Source organism: Zingiber officinale, chromosome 9A, assembly GCF_018446385.1.
Source record: "Zingiber officinale cultivar Zhangliang chromosome 9A, Zo_v1.1, whole genome shotgun sequence".
NCBI classification, from domain to species: Eukaryota; Viridiplantae; Streptophyta; class Magnoliopsida; order Zingiberales; family Zingiberaceae; genus Zingiber; species Zingiber officinale.
Genome location: NC_056002.1, coordinates 101,369,212 through 101,383,611, shown reverse-complemented (window position 1 = coordinate 101,383,611; position 14,400 = coordinate 101,369,212).

Here is a 14,400-nt window from a genome sequence, read left to right as displayed (position 1 = left end):
AAGCTGCAGGTTCAATGCTGATGTGTGTGAATGAAGTATGGAACTTGCTCTGATACCACTCTGTAACGACCCGCCTCCTACTGACTACGCTGCGAGGTCGGACCGTCACATTATGCTGTGCTAAGCTATATCCATGACCATTACTAAGTCTAGGTGCGGAAAGCTGTACCAATTTAAAACTTTGCTAAGCTAATACAAGTTCTTGGTCCTACATGTGCTAAGGGATGCAATCTAAGGTATTCATGACATACCCTACATCCTCTATGGTCAAGGAGCTGAACTACAAAGTCTCTTGGTCGAAACCCAACTTCCCAATCGATCCAGATTGAACTCAATCGATTGCAAGCTGTTGGATCGATCCATGGATCGATTCAGATGGCTATTGTACTTGGGGTAGTATTCTGGATCGATCAGCTGATCGATCCAGACTGGTCAATCGATCCAGTGATTGATTCCAGAGCTCTCTGTTCGCGGGAGCGATTTCCCCGATTCCTTGATCGATCGGTTGATCGATCCGGCAGCTTCCTGTTCGCGATCGATCGGCTGATCGATCCAGGAGCTCACTGTTCGCGGAACAAGTTCACCAATCGATCAACTGATCGATTGAAGACCCCCAATCGATCGGTTGATCGATCGGGGTTTCTGATTTCGTATCAAAAGTCTGATTTCAGTACTGGTTCATGCCGAAATCACATACAGCAACTCTATAAGCATAAAATAGAACTACTAAGCATAACATTACTCATGGAGTGCTATCTAATATCATGACAACTAACCATCTATGCATAACTGTCATAATTCAAAACACTTAAACAACTAAAGTGCAGGAAAGTAATGACATAAAGAAAATGCTATGTTCTAAGTGGGCTAGTTCCCAAGCATCGTTATTCCAAGTTCCTTTTTCCACACACATTTTCATCACATTGTCCCCCAGCCTCCGCTAGTCCATCTTTCCTTTACCTTTATCTGCAGTATAAGGAAAAAAAATATCTGTAAGGTTTCGCTTAGTAAGAAACCATCTACCTCACTAAAACATGCATACGATGCAGTTATGTTTTTAAAACATGTTGTTTGAAACATATGAATATTGAACATGTAAGAGCATAGCATGGCATACAAACAAACTGCTTATGGCAGCAAGTGGTAACATAAGCTATCATATTGTATCAATAGAAAACTAAACCGATACAAAAACTGAGCTGAGCAAATTCTAAACTAATGCTAAAGCTATACTGAATTCACATAACCATTTGTGAGAGTTCGAAAACCATATATATAATAGATGAAAATACTAATCATGCTGCTGATGGGCCCGACAACTGTACTTGCTATGCGCGCATCCCTAACTAAATCCGGGGTTGCAAATTCCGAATCTAGTAGGATTTACTAGGTTAGCTAAACCTAGGGACGAATATGGGAGCCCAACCCAATGGATATCTAATCCAGTACAGTGCCACTAATAAAATAAAATACTGGTTATAGCTGAATTTTTACTATTCTTGCTATTTCTAGGTTATCTGAACCCAGAGCTAGATTATCTGAACCTAGAGGCGACTATGGGAGCCCACCCATTGGACCGTAGTCCCATATAAGTTGTACTAATGCTAAACATACTGAATGAATGCTTCTATCGCATTTAGCTAAGCTAGTAAAATGCTTAAGTTGCATTTTAACCGTGCTAATAATTTAATCGAACACTTGGTATGCGCTAATTCGCATCCTTTGTGCCGAAAATCTACATACTACTAAACTGAAGCATAAAATTCACACGGAAGCTACTTATACTGCAGGTGAGGGGTTTCTTACATCCTGCGCTAGATTTCCTTATGATCTGATCGCTAGATTTCCGGTGGAGACGATCTTCTCGACGATTTTCTCGCGTCCACGCGTTCTTCTTGCGGAGAGAAACGTCCTCGTGTCGGAGTCGCCGCCGGAAGGTGCTCCTGGAACCCTTGAGACGGAACCCTAGCCTTGCTTGTGGTTGGCGCCGAGAGATGAGGGAGGAGAAGGGGTCGGCGTGTAAGGGTTTGAGGGAAAGGTTTTCTCGTTTAAGAAAAATAACAATTCCTCACTTAAATTCCCTATTTATATTAAGTGGGTAATTCGGCCCAATTCAAATATAAATATAATTGTTCCCCTTTCCTTTCAGCACGGGCCTACTGGGTTCACTTGGTTACTAGAGTCCACTATAAGTCGTAGGACCCAATAGGTCTTGGGTTCGATTCCCGCTTAAGCTATTTTACATTTCTATTTATTTTTACTACTTCCTCTACTCTAAAAATTCCATAAAAATATTCTAAAATTCCAGAAAATTCATAGAATATTTCTAAAATAATTTTGAGAATTTTCGGGCGTTACATATATAATTCATATTTTTACTACAATGTTGAGTATACTCACAAAGCAATTGTTCAGCAATGTGGTGTACATGTACGAATATTGAAAACACCACAAATAGCTTCAACCCACTCAACACTTTAGGAAAGCCAATCATTTAGGATATTCCAATTCTTTGGACAACAGTGTACTAAATTAATAAACTTATAATGTGGTTCTTTTATAAATCCATTGAATCAATGTTTATCAATAAATTAAATTATGTGAAACAATCTTAGTTCATTATTTTGTTGTTCCTTACAAGATCTACTAACTGCGCTAATATAGCTTTTGCATCCTTGAAATTGTAATCCATGATCTCCAATAGGTATGGTTGACCTAACACATGACATACATGCTACAAATGACTAAACAAGTACCAATAGAAGTATGTGATAACAATAAACAAAACATACCTCCTATAGCTTGAAGATGTCCTGTCGCTGCAAGGTCCCAAAACCCGAAAAGTTACATCGAGAAAACTAAAACACGAAATTCGAAACACGATAAATAAGACTCGTAAATCGAACTCTGATACCAAATAAATTGGCATCAGATAAATCTCGAAAATCCAGAACATATAGTAAGTATCGTATACCTGCTCTGATACCACTAAATTGTCACGACCCGGGGGAGTCCCTGTCCGAAGAAATTTCGACAGCACCTCCCCTGTACGGCGGACAATCTGAAACTTTCTACATCCACAATATACATCAGCCACATGCGGCTGGAATATATATACAACCACACAGTTATATATATCATCAGCCCACTCGGCTGGAACAAAACCAACACAACGGAAAATGACAGAAACCAAATACAAACCAAAACACAAAAACTGCTAGCCGGCTAGGCTTACACAACCAACAACCAATACAAAATACCACATAACAACATCAACACTCCAAAAACAAAATCGGAGTACAGAGCTAAACAAACTGATACATAAACAAACACAACATAAGTGAAACCGATAAGTCTTCTGATGTGACGTGGGGACCAGCAGACAGGATACTCCAAGCGACACCATAAACAACCTGGTACCTGAAAAATATAGTGTCCACGGGGGTGAGTTCAACAACTCAGCGAATACCAATAGACATGTCTAGTAAGATATATCTAACAGCAATAAACATGGAATACCGCTCCTTAATCATATTTAGGAAATATGCAAAACTGAAAGGTAATTGAGGAAGCTGTACTCACCAGGAACTCCTATCCAGACAAAAGGGTCGTCAAACCAGAAACACACTATGCCTCCTGTATGCATGTCAAACAAATGCATCCACCAAAATGCAGCATATAAGTGCAGCAAACACAAGCAAATAAATGCAATAAATGCATATGGTGCCAATGACATGGTCACCCCTGACGCCATTCAGCCATCTCACACACAAATGGTGAGACTGAGTGGGTAGGGTTGTGACAACCGTGCACTCTAACATCACTACCCCTGATAAGTGACCGAGTGGACGGGATGCTGTCGGAGTATACACATACTCCTACCCCAAATCATAAATGGTTGAGCGCAATGCTCTCATCTCCCGGTACACGATGACGGGGAGGGATCCCTGACGTGCTACCACGCTGCGTCACACTACCCATGTGCGGACCAACGGAGCACTGAATAGAGCAAAACTGACGTGCTACCACGCTGCGTCACGCTACCCATGAGCGGACCAACGGAGCACCGAACAGTGATGAAACTGGCGATATGCTCTACAATAATGGAGCAGCCTATCACGCAGCATGCAATCATGCGAATGGTGCATGAAACTAAGCATGACAATATCCTGAACCAAATCCACATATATATATAAAAATGTGTACCAACAATATACATGGATCAAAGCAAAAGGTCTAGGTACACAGATCAGGTATGATATAAAAATATAGATACACATGCCAGATAATAAAAATCCAGAATCTAGTCCTAACCTCAGTAAGGTATGGTATGTCACTTACTCTAGGAACTAAGGTACTCATGGCAATAATCACGAAACGTAAACATGGATATATAACAAACGCCCAACAGAACATGATATGAGTAGCAAACAGTGACATACTAAAGGCAAACATGATCATTGTTTGTAGTTATAAAATACTATGCATATCTAATTGATAATATCATAAAAGATATGTCAAGAGGTACCCACCTCAAATAGCAGGTCCAATCCAGTCAAATCCAACGTCGAAATGCTCGTCTCGTATCAAAGTCCTGTGATACATGATATCCAAATTTAGCTAATTACATATAAATAAATTAGCTAAATCAAATCCTCGAGAAGCTAACATAAATCCAGATCCAATTATAAACCCTGATTGGATCATCTAGCTCCTCAATCGTTTCTTAACTAATTCCTTCCAATTAGGATTTGCAATAAACATAATTAACCACAACAACTTAATCCAAACCAATACTAAAGGTGATAAATCCATAGCACAACTTACCCAAATCTAAGTATTTTCTTGCCAACTTACAACCACAGATCTTGCTGTTGAACTTGTGGCCGAAGCTATGGATCATCCTCAACCAGTGATGCTTGGATCCACAGTGGAGTCGTTGCTTAACAGGTCAACCCTTCCACATCAGGACCTAGAACAAACCAAATGTCAAATTCACAGTGAGTACATCCTCAACTATGCAAGTCCAAATTAAAGCCCACCTTGTTGTCTGATCACCATACTAATTGCCGGCAACTTCACACTAGACCGAGACTGAGATCCAGCGTTGGTCTTGAAGCTAGATTGGCGACTTCTTTCGCTTGGCCACAGATCAGCCCGTGAAAGGAATAGTGGCACAGAGGCAGTGGCAGATTTGATGGCCGACACAGAGGTGACTGCCAAAAACACAGTGGCAAGCTCGCTCGGCAGTGGCAGCAAGAGGAAGCACTAGGCTTGGATTCCACACTAGGGCACACTCAAGAGGAGTGTGCTGGATTTGTGTCAGCACTAGGGCACGGATAGGGCTCACAAGGATGAACGGCGACGGCAGTGGTGACTGGGGGTTGGCCGTGGGGACCAGAGGCGACACAGGAAGCGGTGAAGCGTCGCTCAAGGAGGGCGGCCCTGGCTTGCTAGGGCATGGTGGTCGACCTCGGCACCGATCAGGGGAGAGAAGGCTCGGGTGCAAGCTAGGGTAGTGAAATCGCAGAGAGGGAGAGGCCGGCGCTAGGGCTCGGACGCCGGCGGATCGGGGGTGAGGGCGTGCACTCGAGGGAGAAGAAGGGATGCTCAGCCGCCGGCTCTCTGTTCCATGGCGTCGTCGGCGTCGACAGAGGAGAGGGTGGCAGCAGGGTTTGCGGCGCCGGTTAGGAAGGGTGGTTAGGGCTCGGCGTCGGGAAAAGCTCGGGAGAGGAGGCGCGGGAGTAAAGGAAACGGCGAAAAGTAAAATAAGAAAAAGAAAAACAAAAAGGAAAAGAAATCAAACTTTTCTTCGCTTAAATGGGTTAGCCTAAACAGGCTTTCCCTGGTCCCCGTTTTTATCCCCGTAAACTCGTCCATACGAGCTCCGAAAAATTCTCGAAAAATTTCTAAAAATTCCGGAAAATTCCCTTACTATTATTCACCATTTTTTTTCGATATTTTACACGACCACTATACCCGGTCGGCTACTCTGCTCGACCGACCACTTGCCTGCTCTGTTCGCTTAGCGACTCGGGTACACTACCCGTTCGGGTTCTCTACCCAACCGGACGCTCGACCTCTCAGCCCACTCTGCCGCTCAGTTACTGTATAGTCTGGACTTAGCACTTGGTAGAAATCAACACTTGAATTTAATTTGATGTATTTAAATTTGACTAATTTTTCAATATCTTCGGTAATAGATTGTTTTGTCCACCGTTCTATTCACATTTATAAGAGATACATCGGTAACAACCTTCATTCATTCGATATAGTGTGGGAAGTAGGAACATTTAATGGAGAAGAAGAAACAACCATAAGTTGAAAGATATGAAGCTGATATGTGCTCTTCTAGTGAAGAACTTGTGTGGTAACCTTCTCGATCGCCAAATTCCAATTGTATTCAGTTTTTTTTTTATATTGACGATGCACAAAAGCTAAGCTCTTAGATATGATCAACTACTCGAAATTAAAGCAAGCAATATGATATGATACACAGCAAAAGTAGCATGGATCTTTCATTCCATGAATACAAGTTAGAAAGCATCATTCGACTAAACAACTAGACCACGAATTGGAAGAAATCAAGGAAACTTCTATGCATTCGATGTCGAAGTCGTCTAGCCTAAAACTACAAGTTCCATTGAGAAGGGTAGAATCCTTGATGGATGAATAACCATGCTAAGGATTCAGAGAACCTTTGCCATCCAATGCAAAGGTTAGGCGAAACCCAGCCATCACCGATCCTTTTATCGTTACGTACTTGTTGGTGTCATGTTTAGCCCAGAATGATCTCAAGTCGATGGGGTTAAAATATTGGATATAATTATTCCTATTAGGTGAGTTTATTTATAAGTTACACATATGAATACGATCCGAACTCTTTAAAGTGATCTAACTTATATCTAGTGAGTTTCGGATAATTGGATGTGGATTTCATATGTGTAGAACCTATAGTCCCGCATTTATTATCATCTATTTGCTGATAATAGATGTTTAGTATATATGGACTTATAGTCCTACATCTATTATTATCGATGAATTGATAGTAGATATTTACTATATATAGGGTCAGCCTCCAAGGGTTTAGGGAATAATCTTGACATAGTTTCTTGTTCTCCATTGACAAGAAGCTTTACGGTGTCGTCATCCCCTAAGTCTCTTGAAAGACCTTCCTTTCCGCTGTATCTTCTTCCACAGAGATCAAACCGACAAGGATGTGACTCTTCAATCAAGTAATTTCTTGTCTATTATGTTTATGTATTTATTTTTTTATGTCATGTTCTTGATGAAACTAGATCTTCTTGTTCTTATATTTTCTATATGTGAATTCTTTATATTTTTAGAATCCATGCGGCTTAGGATTTACAAGAACTATCAATTGGTATCAGAGTGACGACTCTGTTTTATCGTTTTCATTGGCAATAAAATTTAGGTTTTTTTTTGTCGATTTGTTATTTGTATGCTAGATCAAGTTTTTCCTAGTTAATACAAATTTTTTATCGTCGAAATCTTTTGTATAGAAAATCTAGAAAAGACTTGATTTCCCATTAGTGATGATTTAATCGATTGATTTAGTCGACCAATAGATTATCAAATCTAAAATATCGAACAGAATCGATAGAAATTGATTAAGAATATTTTCTTAATTTATTTCTTCCCTTAAACTCGTGATTATTTTAATTATTAATCTATTAGAATTGTTTTTTTAATCGATTGAGTTTTTTTTCCGAAACAGTGATAAAAAAAAGAAAGAACAAAAACAATTAAGTGTTTCAATGAAACAAAAGGATTTTTTTCTTTTTCACTGTTTCATGTTTCGTTATAAAAAAAAAGTGAACCAACATAATATAGAAAAAAATAAAATACATTAAATAATTATTTAAAGCAATGATTAAAGCATTAAATAATATTATTTAATACTATTTAATTATATAGAACTTAAAAGAAGCATTAGCTACTTAGGAAGAACTCTATATATACATATAGTAGATTTCAGATCGATTGAGATAATTGATTGGATCATACCAATCGATTATCATAAGGTATCAATTGATTAATAAGCCTAATTTTTTTATGTTATTAAAGCTGATTAAGTAATTTCTGTTCGAATAAAGTTTCTAGAAGTTTTTTGAGTCTATCCACACAACGTGCTACTAAGTTGAACTAATATGTCGGTTCAAAGGAAGACACCTTAGGTATGTTTAGTGCATTTTGTGTTGGTAGACGTATATCTATACTAAAAGTAATTGGCCCAAAGGAAGGTTACTTTTATGCCAGATATATGCATAAGGTAGCTTACAACTATAAAATAAAATATTATTTTATTCAGATCATGCGCAAAATATGTTGACCCAAAAGAAGATATATTATGTGGTCGATTAAGGTTGTTGTGAGCTATGGACCAAAATATAACTCATATAAAGTATCATATTATGTGCACAATGGGTCGACCCAAAGGAAGACACATTGTGTGCCCAATTAAAGTTTGAGTTATATTAGAAAGTATCGCTAACAAATAATGTGTCGCCCAAAGGAAGATACATTATGTTGTACTTGGTATCTCACAAAGATCCCATTTATATGTATTTAAAATTTTATTTCATTTGCATAATTTTATATTACTTATATGTTCTGGACTTTAATCAAATCGTGAGCTTAAATAAATTTCTCTCTTTAATTTCAGTGCAATCTGTAACTGCCAGCATTAATAACATCCCAACACTAACTAGTTCGAATTTTGCTGAATGGAATACGTGACTATAGTCTTAGGCTGCATGGACTTAGACTATGCATTAAGGAATGATCGCCCCACACCTCTGACTAGTGCTAGCAGTATAGAGTATAGGGATGAATTTCAGCTGTGGGAGAAATCAAATCGCATGTGTCTGAGTATCATGAAGCTTTCCATACCGGCACCAATAAAGGGCTCAATAACAGAGGGAGGAGATGCTAGGAGTTTCCTGGACCAATTAGCAGATTAATTCACCTCAAATTAAAAGGTCGAGACTACCACACTTCTTATAAAGTTGGTAACCATGCGGTATAATGGTAAAGGAAACATAAGGGAGTACATTATAGAGATGTCCAATATAGCGACAAGTCTGAAAGCACTAAAACTTGATATGTCTGAGGGTATATTAGTGCATTTCGTCTTGATGTCTCTGCCTACACGATTCACTCCTTTTAAGATATCATATAATACTCAAAAGGAAAAGTGGACATTGAATAAGCTTATTGTCCAATGCGTGCAAGAGGAGAGGAGACTAAAGATTGAGACATCTAAGAGTGCTCACTTAGCATCGAATTCCCAAAGTGTGAGCAAGAAGCGAAAGAGGATCAATAACAAAGGAAAAGGAAAATAAACTGTAGATTCTAGAGGCAATGGTTATAAGGAGCACAAGAAGCAGGATAAAAAATCCACTTATTTCTTTTGCAAGAAGAAAGGTCATATGAAGAAAGACTGCCTCAAGTACGCCAACTGGCGTGTAAAGAAAGGTAAACTTCTCAACTTTGTTAGTTCGGAAGTCAATCTAGCTATTGTACCCACTGACACTTAGTGAATACATATCGATGCTACTACTCACATAAGTGTCACTATGCAGGGTTGTCTCAGGAGTCGACTTCTGCTTGATAGTGAAAAATACATCTATACAGGAAATGAAAAGAAGGCTAAAGTCGAGTCGATTGGTGTTTTTAGACTTTGTTTAGCAACCAATATTTTTCTGGATTTAGAAAATACATTTATTGTACCGTCTTTTCGATGGAATTTAGTTTCAATTTCTTGTTTGGACAAATCAGGTTATTCTTGTTCATTTAGAAATGAAATTTTTAGTATTTTCTTTAATTTAGTGTGTTGGTGCGGGAAGCATCTGACGATCGAATCTAAGTTTTGATAATGACAAAGGGATTCAAAGTTAAGATTCCTTGTTATCTAATATGCTTAAATGAGATTGCAGGAAAGTCCTAACTGCGGTTAGGCAGGTGAAAACCCCTAGGGGGTGGTAACCCTAAGTGGTAGGAAAATCCTAAGGGGCGGTAACCTTATGTTCTAGGGGCGGTAACCCTAGGTGGAGGAAAATCCTAAGGAGGGTAACCTTAGGTCCTAGGGGGTGATAACCCTAGGTGGAGAAAACCCCTAGGGGGCAGTAACCCTAGGTCCTAGGGGGTGGTAACCCTAGGCAGAAAGTCCAGTCGGTCTGGAGGACCGGACTAGCACCAGGTAATCTCTCCTGAGGGGAGTAGGTGAGGACGCGTTCCCCGTAGAGGGAACAGTAGGCGTCGGGTCGACCTAGGATTTCCGGTTGGAAATCCGAAGTCAGACCCGGACAGTCCGTTGACTGTCGATATTTCATTTAGTATACCTATTCAGTGCTAACTTTGTGTTGCAGGGTATTTTTGGGACTAACGTATCTTGCAGGTACAAAGGAGCAACCTTAAGCCTCGGATGAACAGTGTCCGAGGCGCCTCCATGGAGCTTGGAGGCGCCTTGGGTGCAAAGGAGTGAAGTCTGCGCACAACACTACTTGGAGGCACCTCAAAGGAGCTTGAGGCGCCTCGGACTGCATGGAGGCGCCTCAGACTGGCCATGGAGGCGCCTCAAGCAGGATAAGAGCAGAAATGTTCAGTGCACATCCACGCGGCTGACTCGGCGGCTTTGAGGCGCCTCAATGGGGCTTTGAGGTGCCTCCAGTAGGCTTTATAAGGGGACTCAAGTAGCAGGTTCGATTATTCATCTTCCAAGTGACCTTCAAGCACCGAGCTGCTAACGAGATGTTTCGGACAAGCTACGACAAGCTCCCGACAACCCGGCACTCCGATCTCCTTAATTTTTGTTGTCGGTATTACTTAAAATTCTATTGTACCTAATTCATATCTGTACTTTGCGATTTGATAGTGAATTGCCCAAAGTAATCGCTCAATGAGCGAGGGCCTTGGAGTAGGAGTCACCCAAGGCTCCGAACCAAGTAAAAACACTTGGGTCTTTTCTGTGCTTGTTCTTTTTTTCTGCTGCTTTAAACTCTTGAACGATTTCCGAATACGAAATGAGTGAAAGCCACGAGCGCTATTCACCCCTCCCCTAGTGCTTTCGATCTAACAATTGGTATCAGAGCGGGGTCGCTTCGATTTGGTGCAACCACCAATCAAGCAATTTTTTCGTGGTATTTTCAGTTTTCTCGGAGTCGATCGAAATTAGAATAATTGCTATTTTCTGATCAAGTTTTCGTCGCTTGAAACGTTTTTGCTCGAAGTTGGTGCAACACCACTCGAGTTCATTTTTTTTTTTATATACATCCCACACTACTAATCCAAGACCCAGTCTTGGGACAGATTTTTCTGTGTGTGTGTGCAGATTTGTTAAATGACACTTCAAGAAGGTTATAGCACCGCTCTACCACCGCTCTTCACCGGAGACGATTTCGAGTACTGGAAGGGCAGGATGGAGGCATACTTGGAAACCCAGTTCGAAGTCTGGATGATCACCAAGATAGGACTTGAACTCCCACTAGACGACTCAGGCAAATTAGTGTCATACCAGAACTATGACGCATCCTTAATAAAGAAAGTTGAGGCGAACACAAAGGCTACCTGCATACTCCAGTGTGGACTGACCAAGGAGGAACTCAACAGAGTTGGACCGTTCTCCAGTGCAAAAGAGCTATGGGAGAGCTGATCGAACTCCACGAGGGCACCTCCGACACCAAGGTAAGCAAAAGAGATCTGTTACTTAATAAATTATATAATCTGAAAATGCAGGAAGGTGAGACGGCTAGCCAGCTCCACGCCCGAATTCAAGAACTATTAAATGGACTTCATGCGATCGGACAGAAGGTAGATAACCGGGACATCATAAGGTACTCCTTAAACGCCTTTCCGAGGAACACCCCGTGGGCATCCATGGTAGATGCCTACAAGGTTTCTAAGGACCTCTCTACTATTAAATTAGATGAGTTGTTTTCTGAGTTTGAACTTCATGAACAGACTAACTCACGTCCGACCGAGAAAGGGTTGGCTTTGATTGCAGGTACAAGAAGAGCACGCGAGTCAAAATCAAAACATAGAACCGAACAAGAATCAGAAGAGGAATAAGATTCGGAAGACGACGACGAGCTCACAAGCGAATTCGTCAACCTGATGAAAAAACTTTACAAAAAGAAGGGTTTCAACAAAAAGGATGTCAAAAAGGCCATCCAGACCAAAGAAGCCCAATCAAGCTCAAAGGTCAAATTCGAGGTGACTTGCTACGGGTGCAATCAGAAGGGGCACATCAAGGCGAACTGCCTGAACCAAAAGGATCCAAAGAAACCAAGAAGGAAGAAGGCTCTGAAGGCAACATGGGACGAATCTTCGTCCGAGGAATCCGACGATGAAGAAGTCGAGCAGGCAAGCTTCCTCGTATTGACAGCCCGGGACGACACCAGAAGCGAGGATGAATTGGAAGCCGAGTCCGAGAGAAGTCATGGATCCGCATCCGTTTCCGAAGGGCCAAACCCCTATGTAAATAAATGTCATTTATATAATTTAATCAATTATTTAATGCATAAAGTAGCTAAGTCGAAAGTTCGAATCAAGTCGCTTCTAAAGGAGGTAACACTCCTTAAAGAAGTGACTAACTCCATAACCTTGCCTGACCCAGTTCAGACTAGAAATTCAATTCAAGTCCAAAAGCTTGAGGAAGAAAATTCTAATATGAAAACTCAAGTCAAGGATTTGGAGAAGACCCTAGAACGGTTTTCTTTGGGGTCCAAGAACCTTGATCTAATTCTTGGGACTCAAAGAGCCGTTTATAATAGAACTGGACTAGGATTTAAATCCAAAATGAAATATAGATCCTATCTATCCTTAGTCAACAGACCAAATAATAAACTAGTCCAAGCATGGGTACCCAAGTCCAACTTGGTCAATTAAGTTGGACTTGGTAAATATTGGGTCCCTAATGATCAAGTACATTACCTTGAAAAACCTTATCGAGGCTATGATCCAGGGGGAGCAAAAAACTATTTTAATAAATAAATAAAATAATCTTAACAAATAAATAATTAATAAATAAAATAATCTTAACAAATAAATAATAAATAAATAAATAAAAATAATCTTAACAAATAAATAATTAATGAAAATAATCTTAACAAATAAAAAATTAATAAATAAATAAAAATAATCTTAACAAATAAATAATCATTAATGGAAGCTCCAGAATAGCTGGCATCTCCAAAAAGGAATCTACCCGACAGGGTAACCGAACGCAACCAACCTGGTAGGGTAATTAGGACTAGAATAAAAAGGACTAAGTTTAACTTGACTCACGGTACTAGTGAAGTATTGGATGATAGTACGTTAGGGAAGCTTAGTCTATGCATGTCTAGGAAGATATGGCTTCGACCTGGTGCATTTGGCTAAGTGGAACTGACGGAAGCTACCCTTTATGGATCCTAACTAGTTAGACCAAGGTTTTGTACTAAGTTCAGTGGATAGGACTATTTGGAAAACCTCGAAGGCATGGTTACTTTAATGATGTCCAAGTGACTCACCATAACCCAGAAGTTTATCCAAAGAATGTCTATTTGTTGAGCCGAAAGCTAAACCTGAATCTAACATAAAGTTAAACCAAACCCTATAATAAAACTAATTCATCTCACAAAATTATAGGGTCCCCTGATTGAAAAATCTAGATTGAGTGAGATTAAAATTAAAATTAAAACCAGTTTAAATTAAAATTAAATGAAATTAAAATTAAAATTAAAACAAGTTTAAATTAAAATTAAATCAAGTAAAAATTAAAATTAAAATATTTTTCAAAATTTAATTAAGTATATTTTTCAAAATTTAATTAACTTAAATATTTTTTAAAATTTAATTAACTTAAATATTTTTTTTCCAAAATTTAATTAAGTTAAATATTTCTTCAAAATAAAATTAAATTAAATATTTTTTCAAAATTTTAATTATCTTAATATTTTTCAAATTTGAATAAACTTAATATTTTTCAAAATTTTAATTAACTTTTTAAAGTTCAATTAACTTAAATATTTTTTCAAAATTTAATTAAAATTTTAAAATTCAACTAACTTAAATATCTTCCAAAATTTAATTTTTCAAAATTCAATTAACTTAAATATTTTTCAAAATTTAATTAAATTTTCAAATTTTAATTAACTTTAATATTAAATCATTTTTCAAATTTAATTAACTTTAATATTTTTCAAAATTTTAATTAACTTAATATTTTTCAAAATTTAATTAACTTTAATATTTTTCAAAATTTTAATTAACTTAATATTTTTTAAAATTTAATTTACTTAATATTTTTCAAATTTAATTAAATTTGACTAACTTTAATATTTTTAAAAATTTAATTAACTTAATATTTTTCAAATTAAAAATTACTTAACTATTTTC